The sequence below is a fragment of the Camelus ferus genome, chromosome 17 (assembly GCF_009834535.1).
Source record: "Camelus ferus isolate YT-003-E chromosome 17, BCGSAC_Cfer_1.0, whole genome shotgun sequence".
NCBI classification, from domain to species: domain Eukaryota; kingdom Metazoa; phylum Chordata; class Mammalia; order Artiodactyla; family Camelidae; genus Camelus; species Camelus ferus.
In genome coordinates, this window is record NC_045712.1 from 481,988 (window position 1) to 498,702 (window position 16,715).

Sequence of the window (16,715 nt, forward strand, 5' to 3'; positions counted from 1 at the left end):
TGCACTGGACTGATTTTGATTGCAATCCACTTGCTGATAACTCTGAAATCTCTGGGTCCAGACCCAAGTAGTTCTTTAAATTTCTAGACTCATGTCCCCACTGGATATCTTCATGTGAATGCTCTACCAGAAATTCATAGTATACATAATGCAAAACTCATTTTCTTCTCCAAACTTCACCCTCCAGTTTCCACTCTTGGTTACTTGCATTACCACTCCTGGTTATATCATCTGTTCCTGTAAATACAAGTGGACAGATTAGCCTGCATGAAAAAGGGTCTGGATGAGTCAGTGTTCAATTCCAGTGTAGAAGGAATTAGGAGTAGGAGGTGTAGAAGCTCCTAGTTTGTCTGTATTCCATTCCCAAGGTTTTCTGCTCTTCCTGATCACATCCATGACCCACTATCGTCACAGTCTCCCCACCACATAGACTGTCTGTGCCTCCTGGTATCTCTGCTTCATCCTCAAGAGCCTCAAACTCTTAAACTGTGGTAGGTGAAGGACTTGCTCTGGCCAACCACACTCTGTGTTTTCATCTCTCTGTTTTAGCCAGTTCCACAAATGCATTTTACTTTGGCTGTTTGGTCACAAAGACTAAGGGGAAAGTTCCAGAGGAAAACTGTGTTGCACTTTGTTGAACCTCAAGCTGCTCAAAAGCCATTTGATGATCTCTTTGAGCAAGATGACATTCAGCTCAGTGGAATCAAAGCCGATGCAAGTAGGGGGAATCACCTGGCAGTTACTTCTTTAGCTTTCATACTGGATGAGTCTCCATCCATCAGGGCTCCCCCATTGACTAGGTTGAAGGATAGAGCTGATGCAGGGGACTCCTTAGCCTGTCCCTCTGCCAGGAAGAATGCTGAGCACAAGAAAAGCCAGAGCTCCCAGCGGGTAAACTTGAGAAGTGGCTCCAGGTTATCTTTTACTATTCATTTTTATTCACTAAATACATATCAAAAACTCTATCTTTGGTGCCTCTAGTCTCTCTAGTTTGTATCTTTTCTCCTATATCTCTGTCAAGTACTCGCTGTTCACATGTTTCTTTTTCCCCCTCCTTCCATCAAAACCTTCTCTTAGGATTTTCCCACCAGATTAACTTCATAAGCAACTAAGACATTATCTTTCTTTGGCAACCTTGCAGCCCAAAGTCTTAAGTTAAAGGATGAAATATGTATCGATCATTGTGTCAGAGAGAATTTAGGCCATCTGGGCCTCCCCAGTGTCCCTGAAATCGTATTACCTGACTGATCTAAGCAGTAGGCTGGCCTGAGGGCCTCACGTCCAAGGAAACGGGCAAACTGGAATTAGATTACTGTAGGATGAATCTTGTTGGAAGAGACAGCAAAGAAATCTCACTGAGCAGGCGGCTGTGTAGAGAACAGAAGCAGGGGCTTCGCTGTCTTACAGGGCAGTCGTGAAGGTCAGCTATGACCTTCAGCAGGCTGTAAGCATTCGTTAGGTATTTACAAAACGAGAACAATAATAGTACAAGGTTCTCAGAGCTGTTGTGAGGACTACATGACACACTTCTCGCAAAGTGCTTGTGGAATGGTGCTGGCACACCGTCATTGCTCAATAGGTGTGATGATGATGCGAAAGAGAAGGAGGAAGGTGGAGAGGGAGGGGGTGAGGGGTCTCATACCTGTTTGGCCTCTGAGAGAGTGATATTGATGTTGCTGGAGCCTGATTGGTTGTCATGGGCACCTCCTTGTTTGGGATGCTGAGCACTTCTGAGCACTTGATGCTTCCTATCTCCAGCTCAGACTGCGTTTTCTGGTGTGGCAGCAGTGACCACAGCCTGCCTCCGAGTTACCATTCTTGTCCTGACTATGCCTTGAAGCAAGGAATCCTTGTAATTTAGGCATTCCTTTTACTTCCTGTCTTTTCATTTTCTCTGACTTTTATGGAGGCTAGCAAGACCAGGAATAAAGACTGGGCTCTGTAACTTCTTGTGGTTCTCCTGTTCTTTTGTTTAACAAGAACTTTTTGAAAATCAATATATGCCAAGAATTGAGAGCTGAGGGTTCAGTGGTCAGCATGAACATGTAAACCCTGTCTTAGTGGAGCTTAAAATCCAATGAAGATTCAAAAAATGACAACATAACACCATTTGCTGCAACATGGATGTCTCTGCAGAATGTCATTCTAAGTGAAGTAAGCCAGAAAGAAAAAAAAAATGCTATATGAGATTGCTTATATGTGGAATCTAAAAAGAAAGGAAGGAAGGAAGGAAGAAAAAAGAAAGAAGGAAAGAGAGAGAAAGAAAGAGAGAAATAAAAAGACAAATGAACATAAATATCAAACAGAAACAGACTCATAGACATAGAATACAAACTCGTGGTTGCCAGGGGGACGGAGGTGGGAACGGACAGACTGGGAGTTTGAAATTTGTAGATACTGACAGGCATATGTAGAATAGATAAACAAGATTATACTGTATAGCACAGGGAAATATATACAAGATCTTGTGGTAGCTCACAGTGAAAAAAAAAAGTGACAATGAATATATGTATGTTCATGTATAACTGAAAAATTGTGCTCTACACTGGAATTTGACACAACATTGTAAACTGAATATACTCAATAAAAAAAAAATCCAATGAAGATTCACATGAAAAGATACTAAATATCCTTAGTCCTTAGGGAAATGCAAATTAAATGATAATGACCTAGCACTGCATGCCCCCTGGAATGGTTAAAATACCACCACCACCACTACTACTAATGAAACGCTGGGGCACATGGGGCTCCCATACGTTGCTGGTGAGAATGAAGAAGAAAGAGCACAGCCACTTTGACAAAAGGCACAGCAAGTTTTTAAAAATGTTAAACATACACTTGATATATGACCCATCAAGCCCAACCCTAGATATTACCAAAGGGAAATGGAAATTTTAAATTCACACAAAAACCTATCTAAAAATTATAAAGGCTTTATTCATAATTGCCAAAAAATGGGAACTATCCAAAGGTCATACTCATCTCCAGGAGCACCCATTTTATCTATGCCGGGTAAGGTGTTAGACATTGGAGAACCAAAAGAAGCATTAACTATAAAATCTCTGCCGTCACAGAGCTTGGATGTCAGAGTGTCTCTGTGCTCTGTCATTCACGTTCACTTTCCTCATCAACAGCCTGAACTGGACTTAGGACTCCGTCATAATTGCCCTGCTCAGTGACTCCCATGTTGCTCAATCCAGGGTGCCATTCTTTGACCTCATCTTTGTCACCATGAACACAACATTTTCCCAGCTCCTTCACAGTTTTTGTTTGTTTCTTCTTTTGGCTTGTTTTCATCTGCCCTTTCTTCCACCCGACAGGCCACTCCATCTCATAGACTCCTTTCTGATTTCCATCTCATCTTGTGCCACCTTCTCTATCTATGCCCTCTCTCAAGAGGTGACATCAATTTCTCAGCACTTCAATACCATCTTTATAGTGATGGCTTTTAAAAGTATATTTTAGCCTGGACTTTTCTCCTGATCTCCAGACTTTCCTACTTAAATTTCTATTTTAGTTGAGTGGTCTACCTTCCATTCACTGAGTGTGCATAACTCAAACGAAAGCTAAGGTGGGTTCTGTTTTCATGTCTTGGGATGAATAAACTTCTTAAATGCTTTACAGGGCTTTTATTCTGGCGCTGGGACAGGACCACCTTGTGCTCTCCAAGTCTCTAAAATATGAAACCGTTGATTAATTTTGGTTTTTTTTAACAGCGAAGAGAGGTAATCTCAGTGCTGTGATGCACTATATGCCACCGTCTATTTAAAGTAATGAGCATTTTTGAAACGGAGGCCACTGGTAGCAAGAAGAACTTTAGATTTGGGGAGATGGGGAGGGAATGTCTAGTTCGGAGCCAAAAGCTGTTGTCCTGTTAGGAGCCAACACCATCTATTGTTTCAAAAAAAAAAATGTTCAAAATGGTAATATGTGAGGAAGTAGCTGAGTTTTGTATAAAAAAAAAAAAAAAAAAACCAAAACGAAGAAGAAGCTGAAGGTGCCTCTCTTGTGCAGCAAGTGACCCTGAGATGAAAAGACTTACAGGGATGGACAAAAAAGTAAGTCTTCCCCATGGTTGTACATATTTTTAATAAAAAAAATAAGATAATTTATTCTTCCTGTGCTCCATTTACAGAGACTCTGTGACATGTTCTTTTTATCTTCTGAGTGCAAACATATAGAGGCACAAGGCAGCAAGAGAAATGCAAAATCACAGCTGTTCTAACCCAGACACTTAGAGTTAGAAAGTGCCTGGGGCATACTCCACCCTCCGGCCAGCCGCACGAGGCATCACTGAATCAGCGGGAAGAGGCTGTAGGTCTGACCGCTTAGATGTCCCTCATCCGTTCCGTCCGAGCCAGTTAATTCCCCTCCTCTGAAGCCACCTTTTCCATCAGCGTCACATCCGTCCACACAAAGATAGTTGGGTGAGTCTCACATTAGACGATAAACTGGTAAATTACTCCCTCTTGTTTTACATCTGCACTAAGGCTAACCAGGCTTCAGGTCCGTTGTTGCTGTTACTTTTTTTTTTTAATCAAGACCAACAGCAGCAAAGAACTCAGCTTTTTATTGAATGTGTTCCTGCAAAGGTTTAGTCAAAAAGCCCAAAGCCCATGTCATCATCAGACTCCTCGATCCGTCTTTCTTTGCTTCCGCTTTCTCCTCCTTGGTGGGGGCGGCACGGCGGCGGGGGCGGGGCCTGGAGGGGGCGGGGCCCCTGTGGGGGCGGTGCCAGATACGGGGGGGGCTGGGGGCGGTGGCCACCGGCCCCCACGTTGCAGATGAGGCCGCCGGTGCTGATGTTGGCCAGAGCTTCTGCAAACAAGCCAGGCCAGAAAAGTTCGGCATTCACACCGGCTGCTTTAACGGGCATTGAGCTTGTCCTCCGTGACCGTCACGTCATCGTGGTGCGGAAGGAGGGCCGAGCAGATGCAGGCGAGCTGGGAGACGAGGCTGGGGCGCGGGCAGGCTCCTGGCGGGTGCTGCCGTGCTGAGCTCCGGGGGACATGGGGGCTTCACCCCACCATGGCCTTAGCGCCCTCAGAGGGACCGAGCACCTTGGCAGCTGAGCAAAAAAGGTCCTTTGTTGTCTTGAAGTTGATATAAGCTGAGTTTTAGAGCTATCCATACAACCTATAGTTTTGAGTCAAATAGATCAACAGAGTAGAGGGATAAAAAACAAAAACAAAAACAAAACAAAATGACCATCCAATCCATTATTTTCAACAACCAGAAGAGTCAAACCTCAGCATCCTGTAATCCTATGTAAACAGGTCCACCGAGTATTCGACTTTGACCTGGAAGCTTCCATCTAAGGAGAAGGGGCTCATGTGACATGTGACATTCTTACGCCTCAGCAAAGTACAGCTCCATGTCCTTCAGAGGCAGCCCTATTGCGGGCTGCGTCATTCACGTCCGTCTCACACAGAAGTGTAAATAGCATTTTTCACTGCACGGATATCAGTGAAAATATAATATATTTATATATTATAAAATATAAAATATAAAATATAAAATATAAAATATAAAATATACCACAGCCGCAACCAAATTAACCTTGAGTGTAACACTCAGCGTGGCGGTGAAGCCTGCTTCTTAGAGACTGCAGGAGGCACCCAGGGAAAACGAGGAGAAATCAGTGCATGTCACTTATTGCAAAGGTTGGAATGTACTCTTTTTCTGGTGACATCAGTGCGTGTGCCATGATTCTTGGCTACGTGAACATTAAATTCCTTTATAATTATGCTTCATCTGTATTCATGCTGGGGCATAGCTCAAAATATTTGGGTTCACACGTGACGTACAAAGGGGAGATTTTCACACAAAGAAATACTCTAATTATATGCAATGACTGTCTCAAATAGGTGGCAAGAAAGGCAGCACAAAGAAGCTGTTGCCTGCTTTCTCAGGATTTATTGTACCCATTGGTCTGTTTCATCATGAAACTTCTTTGTGCCCAGACCATTAGTGTAAATAAAATAATACATATTCCCAAGTGTGTATGCTGGCTAGAGAAAGGACATTCTTTATCAGATAAATCTTAGCTCAAAACCATCATGCAGCCTCTGGCCAATGCCGGGCTCATAGAACTGTGTCTTTCAGTTGGGCAGAAGGGTGTCTATCCTTCTAAAACTACCCTTGACCCAAGTGACCAGGCCTGTGAGGATGGATTCAGACTGCATGCTTCCATCTTGCACTTGGCTTTGTCGCTCTGCTTTCCTCCTGCTGACTTTCACAGACTCAGCAAAGAACTTTAGATTCAGATTTGCCCCTGTGAGGATTTGGTGACATATTTTTGCTACCCTGTGTGTTTCTTTGATCACACTCTGAAATACTTCTTTGCTCTAAGAACCAAGGCTTGCCCATTCCTATCTCTGGTTTTGGGTCTTGTCCTTCAAAAATGTGACAAATATTTACTAAGTACCTATTATATGGTGGGTAATAAATAATGAAAGTACAGTGATGGCAAAGATACAGTCTTTGCTTTAATGGAAATGATTGTCCAGTAGGGGTTACAGGTAACTACGCAGGCAGTTATAATACAGTGTCACAAGTGATGTGAAAGGACACAGTTTGGGTTTTATGTCAGCAGAGAGAGCAGGCACCTAGTCAGGAATCGGGGCGTTCATTGGGGGTATGAGAAAGGAGTCTTCCCAGAGGACATGTCATGGCCTCTGTGCCTCAGCAATAGGGCAGAGCCTGGGCGCAGCCTAGAGCTGGTCTAACAGTTAAGTGAAATGACTTTTTATGGCCTTGTGGCTCCAACTTCTCATTTACCATACTAGTTCATCCTCAAAATATTCCTTCTCAAACTTCTGATCCTTCTTTCCCTCAGCCCTATGATAGGGAACTGAGACAGTTAACTGAACTGTCCATAACCCTACCTGGAGAGCAGTGGCTCCTGTTGCACAAAGGAGACCACCCTTGTGAGGCTCACAGCAGTGGCCAGGAGGGTATTTGAACAAAGCACCAACATCTCCTAAACCGTAGTTGTTCCCTCCTCATTCATCACATAGCGTATATGTGTCATCTTTAGCTTTCTTTACTTAAATACTAAATCCAAACTTTCCCTGATTTATTAAAAAAAAAAAAACAAATGGTTTTTTAGAGCCCTTTTAGATTCACAGCAAAATTGAGAGGAAGATACAGAGATTTTCCATACACCCCCCACTCCTACACACGCACAGCCTCCCCCATGATCAACATTACCCAACAGAGTGGGACATTTGTTACAATTAATGTACAATCATTGACATATCGTAATTACCCAAACTCTATAGTTTGCACTAGGGTTCACACTTGGTGCTGTAAATTCTGTGGGTTTGGACAAATTTATAATATGTATCTATCACTATAATATCATACAGTTTATTTTCACCTTCCTAGAAATCCTCTGTGCTCCACCTATTTATCCATTTCCCAACACTGACCCCCCAGCAACCAATGGAAACCACTCAATCTTTTGTTATGTCTATAGTATTGTCTTTCATAAAATGTCCTAGAGCTGGAATCATGTATGTAGCCTTTTCAGACTGGCTTCTTTCACTTAACAATATACATTTAAGTTTCCTCTATGTCTTTACATGGCTTAATAACTCATTTCTCTTTAGCACTGCCTAATATCCCATTGTCTGGACCCACTACAGCTTATTTATCCATTCACCTACTGAAAGACATCTTGGTTGCTTCCAAGTTTGGGCAATTATAAATAGAACTCTTTTGAACTTTTGTGTGTAGGCTTTTGTGGTCATATGTTTTTAACTCCCTTGAGTGAAACCCATTGTTGATTTATATGCGGAGAATATGTTGAGATTTATAAGAACCACCAAACTGTCTTCCAAAATCAAAGTACCATTTTGCGTTCTCACCAGCAATGTATGAGCAGTCTCCACTGCTTCCCATGCTCATTGGTATCTGATGTTGCCAGTGTGCTAGGTTTGGGCCATTCTAATAGGTATGAAGTAGTGTCTTGTTTTAATTTTCATTTCCCTGATGACATATGATATAGATTATCTTTTCATAAGTTTATTTGCCATCTGTGTAACTGCTTTTGTAGTTCACTATTTTTTCAAACAACCAGTTTTGTTTGTGTTGGTTCTCTCCATATTATCCTCTAGTTTATTAATTTTGCTCCTCTGTTTATTATATCTTTAATTATACTTTCTTGGGTTTATTTTGTTCTCTTTTTGCTCCAAATTCTAAAGTTAGGCCATTAAATTATTAATTTTCATTCACTTTTAAAATATTACTTAATATTATAAATTTCCACTGAATATTGCTTTTACTGTTTCCTATGTACTAAGCATGTTCTAGGGTGTCTGCCCCTATTTTTGGCTGAAGAAGAAACACACGTAGAAGGGTGTGCTCATCTGGCACAGGCTTTGGCTCTGGTGGCTGGTTATTTGTTGCTTTAGTTACTGATTTTTCTTTGACTTTGATTCTGAATTGCTTGTCTGGGTTTTGATTTATCAAACCTCCATGCTTGGGTACTTCCTTTGTTTTAGATTTCTTATCTCTTTTGAGTCACCCCTTCATCAAAGTTGGGCTAATAGTCAAGAACTCAGAGTTCTAGTCCTATCTTTGTTCAGCATGATAGTCTTTGGTCTAGAAATGATTGTGTTAGTTTTTCTATTATGGATGTGACAAGTTCCCATAAACTAAGCAGCTTCAAACAACACAAAGGTACTATTTTATAGCTCTGTTGGTCAGAAGTCAGGCTGCTTACTGATCTTACTAGGCTATAATCAAAGTGTTAGCAAGGCTGCGTTCCTGTCAGGGGGCGCTTGGGATTCCTTTCAGGATCCAACTCCTTGCTCATTTGAGTTGTTGACAGAACTCAGTTCCTGGTGGTTGTAGGACTGAGTTCCCATTTTGTTGCTGGCTGTCAGCTGAGAGCTATTCCCCCACATTTTAGAGGCTACTTGCTTTCCTTGGCTTGTGGTCCCTTTTCATCCAACTTTAATGTGACAATTGTGAGTCTCATTCCTCCCATGCTTCTCATTTCTCCTCTTTCTTCTTCTGTTTCATCTCTCTAACCCTCCGCTTTTAGTATCCCCCACTTACTAAACACTCCAATGAAGAGATTGGGCTCACCTGGAAAATCCAGAACACTTTTTATCTCAAAGCCTGTAAACTTGATCACATCTACAGAATCCATTTTGCCATATAAGGTAACATTTGCAGGTTTCAGACCTTAGTGCCTGGACATCAAGGATAGGGGGCACACATTTTTCTGCCTACCACAATGATGTTTGCCTCTCTGTGTCTCAGTTTCTTCATCTGTGCAATGGAACGGATAGCTCTTGCTTGTATTATTAGGAAGATCCACTTACTGACTTGTAGTGAGGATCCCTCGATGAGGCATGTATACTTTGTGCACTTGAAAGTAATGTGCAAATGTGAGATATGAATAAAATTGTTAATAAGTAACATACTTGTCAGACTTTCTTATATGACATTAGGTCTCCAGTGATGAACAAAGGAACCTGGCTCTTAATAAACATTTGCTGAGTGACAGCACGGGTAACTGTTACCGCCGTTATCCCTCACTGGGCTGGACCTCACTTCTATGGGACTTTCAGGTTATATAATGCTTAGTGGCCTCTTTAAGAAATAGAATATAAAGTTATAAATGTAAAATTAGGTATACGGTCTTGGAAGGGCGTATACAAATGAGGGGCCCTGAGATTAATTTTCATTAGCTTTTCCTCAAATCCACCTCTGCCTCTTATTTTTACTTTTGTTTCTTTTTCCTTTCTTACTCCACACTGCCCCACTGACTTGCTCCTAAATTTCATTCTGTCTTTGTGTGTGTGTGTGTATGTGATCCTTATCCTGGCTTAAAATCTCATTGATACTCTATTATCGCTGGCTCAATATGATAAAAGCTATAGTCACACTATAGATAAGAAAACAAATACACAATGAATACATTTTTACGTATATTTCTTGAGTGCCCTCAAGCTGCCAGGCATTGGGCTCAGAGCTGTGGGCACTCTGATGACACCGTATGTCACATTCATGAGTTGCTGGGCTCTGACTAAGCAAAAGATAAACCCTGAGGTCAGAGGGTCCTGCATCAGTGGATTTATCTAAAGTAGCCTGAGGAAAACTAGCTTGAACAAAATTAGAACTGCTGTAAGAAGATACGTCTCAAAACCCAATTAGCAGAAATATATGCAATAATGGGAACAAAGAATATATTTAAAAGCCTAGAGAGCTTGAAGCAAGACCAAACTTGTACATGTGAGGAGCGGGTACAGAGACCAAGTCAGAATTCAAGCGCTGAGGGGCGGGGACACAAGGAGAACCCAGGACACATGGTGTGTCGAATGCAGTGCCTGAAAACAGCTTCACAGGGAAATATGCCTATTCTTAAGCTGCTCTTTATCGATTTACTTTGAAATCTTAATTTGGCATCAAAATCTCTTTTCAGAGATTTTTTTCATCAATCCCTTCTTTTTTGTGTCAAGGCAAATTAATCGATCTCTTTTAGACATTGTGATGTTTGACACATATTGTATTACTGGGACAAATGGAATTATTAATTGAAATTTCAGGGAAATTGAAGTCTCCTGGAGACTATATTTAAAATGGAGAGACAGGATTATTTTAATAAGAGCTTTTTAATAAAGCCACAAGAAGCACACACCATCTAACCTTGGCTTGGTACCTAACAGTGCACACTTTATGCCTAGTATATATTGGCACTACAATGTGCAGTTGTTTGCTAATAATTGTGTGGGATTTTATGTACTTGAGGCATTCTCACAGGCTTTAAAGCTCTCAGAGTCAGGGAGCATGACATTCCTTATTTTGCTTGGAATTAGTTCTTCCCATCACTGATTCATTCTCTCACCTCCTGATACTACCTGTTTTGTTCCAGAAGCCATGCCAGGTGCTGAGAAGGCTAAGCCAAACAGATCCCAACCTCTGCCTTTTGGAAGCCTCCAGCCCAGTGGGGAAAAGGACCATCGAACAGAGGAACATTACAAGTCTGGTGAGGCAGAGAAGTGAGGCCCTGCCTGCCGAGAGTCAGGCAGAAAGCTTCCCAGAGGCTGACATTTAGGTGTTATGTCCTGAAAGATGAGTGGGAACTTGTCAGGCAGGCAGAGTTAGTGAAAGGAATAATGATTTAATTAAAGTGAAGGGGGAATGGGGTTTCACATGCAACCATGTGCAAGCTGCATTCAGAGGACAATTTTCAAGTAGCCTGGGTGTTTGGAGGGACAGGATAGGGTGGCCGTTTCACAGGTGACATGGTTTCAAAGCCTAAGGACTTGCAGTTAAGTCAGATCTCTTGATTCTGGGTTCAAGTCTTTTCTGTTCAAATTTTCTCCAGCCCACATATCCAGCCACTGGATTGCTTCTGACCTGGCTTGTTGGCATCAAGCCCCCTGGTCCTCAGTGTCTGGCACATCTTGGGCACTCAGATCCAGCTATGGAAGGGTAAAAGACTAAGCGGATGGATACTACACTGCTTCCAAAGTTCTCTCCAGGTTCTTTTTTACTTTAGGGTGCCATGGACAGACCCATTCCACTTCTCCGTCTTATTGTCTATCTTAATGTGTTCTCTCTTTTCTGCACCTTCTCCTGCTCTGTCTTACACACACACACACACAGACACTGGTTACACAACAACATCCATTCTGATTGACAAATTATTTATTCTTCTCAAGTATAAGTGCCTTCAGGAACTTTTTTCTTTTTTTGAGTTATAGTCAGTTTAAAGTGTTGTGTCAATTTCCAGTGTAGAGCACAACTTTTCAGTTATAAATGAACATACCTATATTCATTGTCACATTCTTCTTCACTGTGAGCTACCAAATGATCTTGTATATATTTCCTTGTGCTATACAGCACAACCTTGTTTATCTATTCTTCATATACCTGTCAGTATCTACAAATTTCAAACTCCTGGTCTGTCTCTTCCCACCCCTCTTCCTCCTGGTAACCACAAGTTTGTATTCCATGTCTATGAGTCTGTTTCTGTTTTGTATTTATGTTCATTTGTCTTTTTCTTCTTTCTTTCTTTCTTTCTTTTTTTTCCCCACATATGAGCGATCTCATATGGTATTTTTCTTTCTCTTTCTGGCTTACTTCACTTAGAATGACATTCTCCAGGGACATCCATGTTGCTGCAAATGGCGTTATATTGTCATTTTATGGCTGAGTAGTATTCCATTGTAGAAATATACCACATCTTCTTTATCCAGTCATCTGCTGATGGACATTTAGGCTGTTTCCATGTCCTGGCTATTGTAAATAGTGCTGCTATGAACATTGGGGTGCAGGTGTCTTTTTGAAGTAGTGTTCCTTCTGGATATATGCCCAGGAGCGGGATTACTGGGTCATATGGTAAGTCTATTCCTAGTCTTTTGAGGAATCTCCATCCTGTTATCCACAGTGGCTGCACCAAACTGCATTCCCACCAGCAGTGTAGGAGGGTTCGCCTTTCTCCACAGCCTCTCCAGCATTTGTCATTTGTGGACTTTTGAATGATGGACATTCTGACTGGTGTGCCTTCAGGAACTTTGAAGGTGGTTAGTTAACACTCTCGTGATGAGTTCTGGATACGTGGGCTGGAGAAAATTTGAACAGAAAATCCTAGTTACAACTTTTAACAAGTTCAAACCACCCATAAAAATTATGACAATATTTCAATAATGGTCCCTTCTCTGGTTCACCTCTACTAAAGCAGAAGTGCTGAGGAAGAAAGGAACTATCTCCTCTTTGGGTACCTCTTCTTAGAGATACTTTTCCAATTGGTCAAAACAACACATGGAGAAATAACTACAAATCAGATATAATAATAGTCACTTGGACTGCATTGACTTTGATTAAAAACAGGAAAATTTTTTATTACATTTAAGGAAACAATGAAATAATCTCTTTCTTTGTAAAGTCTAGTTGTGACTCATATAATCCAACACTAAACTGCAGAAAATACAGCTGGGTTTCAGGTAAGTTGTTTCAGCTACCATATGGAACAACCTACGTTTACAATCCATACTCCTTTGTTTAGGAAGGAGACGCTCTGAATGGCTTTAGATAAAATGCTGTGAGTGTAGATTTGAACAGGTTTGATGGGTGTTTTCTCTCTTTGCTGTACTTTCACTTTGAACCTGACTTCTCCAGATAGCGGGCCTTGCTTCAGGTCCTCCTCAGCCTTCCTGTCGTCATGCTTTACTGTCTTGTCTCCCATTCCCTGAGAGCTTTTCCTCTCAGAGGGAGTGATGGGATTCAGTCTGTAAACCGAAGCACATTATTGAGTAGAAGCATGCAGACTTGGCAGCTGTCCATCAGAAAGCCCAGAGTCATGGCGTTCACAGTGGGAATTTCATGTTTACTTAAACAGAGAGGAGTGCGTTTTCTGCTTGTCTGTAGAGAAAGTACTCGTCTCCAGTAAACACGTGGATGAAGAGAAGAGAAACTGACTGTGGCTTCCAGTTTTAGGGACAGATGGAGCTGCATGGACCAATGCCAGATTGTGGAGCTTGGAGTTAAATGTCCTCTTTGGAACCCTGTTGAGTGGAAACTTCTTTTTCTTTCTCTGGAAGACACATTAGACCTCAGAAAATACCTATGACCCCGAGGCATTGCCATATTTCTAATGACAGTTTAACTTACACCGACCATCTGAAAAGATTCCTTTACAATGATCTTTCCAGCTGCTCAGCTGCACAAAAAATAGATGAATCACTTTACTAACAAGGGTATTTTCTTAGCATCATGGATTGAGTGGAAAGGGTGGAGGGAGGTGGCAATGAAAAAAGAAACTTGTTCGCTTCTGTTTTAAATAACAGTCTGATTAAAACAACAGCAACAATAACACCACCAACAAAGGGGAAAACATCCTCTACCACCAAACAAACAAGTTTTCACTTAGGATGGACCATCTTCTTTGAAATGAAAAAAAAAAAAAAAAATGAAGCAGTTAAACCATGGGTGTCCCTAGCTCAAAATGCATCCAACCTGTAACTTCTGATTACTCAGAGATTCACAGAAAGTAAACCCAGGCAGGATTAAGAAAGCCCCCAGGGACAAGTATGATCCTTATATCTGAACAGCAGATTTGTTTTTTAGCAATTTTCTGATCTTTTCTTTTTTTGTCTAAGATGATGCTTGTTAAAATATAAGAACAGACACTCAGAAAAATATCTTCCCCTGTTTGGGCAAAAGTAAAAGTTTGCTTTATCTAGAAATATTTAAGTCTTTTAAAATAAAGGGATATATTTAGAAACAGAAGACCAGGTCCCAACTCAGAAATAAGTTTCCCCATCACTGATTAGCTTACCCGTCCTCTCCACCTGTGTCCTCTGGGAGTAACTGTGTTGATATTAAGGTTTATCAAGTTATATCAGTTGACACATTTCATTTTTTTCTTCTTATATATATTTTTTCTAGAATAGCCCATTAAAGAATAGATTTGTACTCAGAAAACCACCTTGGACTTTTAGGAAGCAATTATTTAAAAGGGGAAAGATGAACAGGACTTTCTAGAATTGAAATTTTTTTATATATACAAGAGTAGGACAGGGCAAAAGGATGTATTTGGAGAGAAATGCAGTATAAAGGGGGTATTCATGAGCAGGGTTTAGGGTGTTAGCTTTATAGACAGTAAAGACAGAACCTGTAGAAAGGGTTATTTTTATCTTGTTGGTGTATCTAAGGTAACAGTTTGCAATATTGCTCTGGAATCTTTTTCTCCCTAAATTATTCTTCCTTCCATCCAACTCAGGAAAGAGGTATGAAAAAGCAGGAAGTAGAAAGAGCTTGCTAATCTCTTGGGCTTTTTATTTGTTAGCTTATCTGTTTGATTTTCAAAAGCCCCATAGAGGAGAGAGCAATGGCATATTGGACAAAATACTTGACCCAAAACAGCAGGCAGAGTGGGACTCAGCCCCATATCACTGGAGGGACGTATCAGTCTGGAGGGAGAAAAAAGACAGCACGCACACGCCCTGTGTGGTAGTGGCTGGGGCCTTGGCCACCACCAGGAATGGTGAGCGAGGGCAGAATCTCTGAATGGACATGGCTATGCGGGTATCTGAGACGATCGGATTCATAGATCAGCTCAGAGAGGATTTCCATGCCCCACCGTGCTGCCAGCACGGGTGAGCCAGCGGGTTAGAAGGGCGCATGCGCATTAGCGCCGAGGGTGTCCCAGCGGCTATCTGTATGGGCGAGTGCTTGAGGATCGGAGAGCTTCCACTCCTGAATCCCAAGGCACCCTCCAAGGCCCCAAAAGGAGACAGAACATTATAAATAAGACTGAGCTTAAGTTTCCCACTAACTTTGTGGGTAAGGTGAGTCTCGATAAAAATTAAGAGAGTTTTATGATGCACAGGATTGTCTGTTTCTTGCTTAATTGAATTTGTGGGCTGAGCATCACACCTGTTAATAGAGTCAAAAAGAACAAGGACTCTAATTTTGGATTGAGGGTACAGGGAGTGGGGTTGAGAAGGGAAAATAGGGAAGGAAAAAAATTATCCTTACATAAAGTGATAGGTACCAGAACCACCCTTGCTTCAATTGCTTCAATCAGTGCTGGAAGGCTGAGCCTCGCCCTGAGGGCACAAGATGAGTGCAATTCCTTGAAAATCAGCTGGGTAGCATTTAGACCTCTGAGACAGTCACAGCAGGAGACTAGCATTGACAAGCAGACTGTGTGGGACCAATTTCCATTGTCCACTGTGCTGTGGCAGGATGCAAAAGAAGTGGTTATTTGAGACACCGAATCTCTGCAGGCTTGGGTGTGGAAGGCTGTAAAATATTTTCAGTTTGTGTAAACTGCCATGATTCTGGGGGAAAAAAACAGGGAAATGAGGCACATCAAGAGGGAGAAACTGGACTTCTTTTCATAAGGCAGGTAATGATTGAGTTATTGACAGGAAATACAGACATGTTCATATCTGCACTCAGATTTTGTGGAGCAATTCATATAGAAATCATTTGTATAAAGTGGTGTCTTCAGATAAATCTGCTTTGCACTGCAGTACTGATTCTCTGAGTGCCAGGGGACTTATTGAGGCCAGTTGGTCTTCAGTTATTTCATAGAAAAGATGCAAGTTGAGTTCATTTCAAAGTTGTTTGGTTTCTTGAACCAAGTAGAAGATTCTGGGTTAAGAAGTACTAGGTTGGAGTCTGGGCTCCAACTTTTAGGGTCAGATAATCTTGAGCATGACCTGCGTGACTGTTTCCTCATTTGTAAAATAGAGATGACAGCACTGCATGGTGATGTGGAAGGAGACTGTGAGTACAGGTTGACATTTTGATCTCTAGGGAAGTACTATAGATGTTCAGAGGAGGAAATCTGTAATTCTTCCTTAGGGATGGAATTAGAGTAAGTGACAGCTGACCTTGGGACTAGAGGTTGAGTAAAATTTCACTGGTAACAACAACAACCAAAAAGGCAGCCCCTACATGAGTAACAGTTTAAGCACAGCAACAGACATATAAGTGAGACTGTGCATCATGTGCCCTAAAATAGTCCTGCATCAGCGCCCACCCATATGTCCTTGGCAGTCATCATTTTGGTAGCATGCGTTCAGCTGGAAGCACCTGTAACTCTGCCAGAGACATTCTATCTGTTCATACATGAGGCAGGCTAAAAATGCTAGGGAGCGAATGCATCCAGGAGCAGTTCTTGGCCAGTGGCAAACTGATCGGAGAATATATTCCCCTTGAAAGCAATTGGGGTTGGGCACTGG

The 16,715-nt window shown here is 41.7% G+C and overlaps 1 pseudogene; it reads right to left on the reverse strand.

Annotated features, from left to right (window-relative positions):
- Positions 1-4,594: 4,594 nt before the first annotated feature.
- Positions 4,595-5,412, reverse strand: LOC116657301 (annotated as a pseudogene).
- Positions 5,413-16,715: the final 11,303 nt, after the last annotated feature.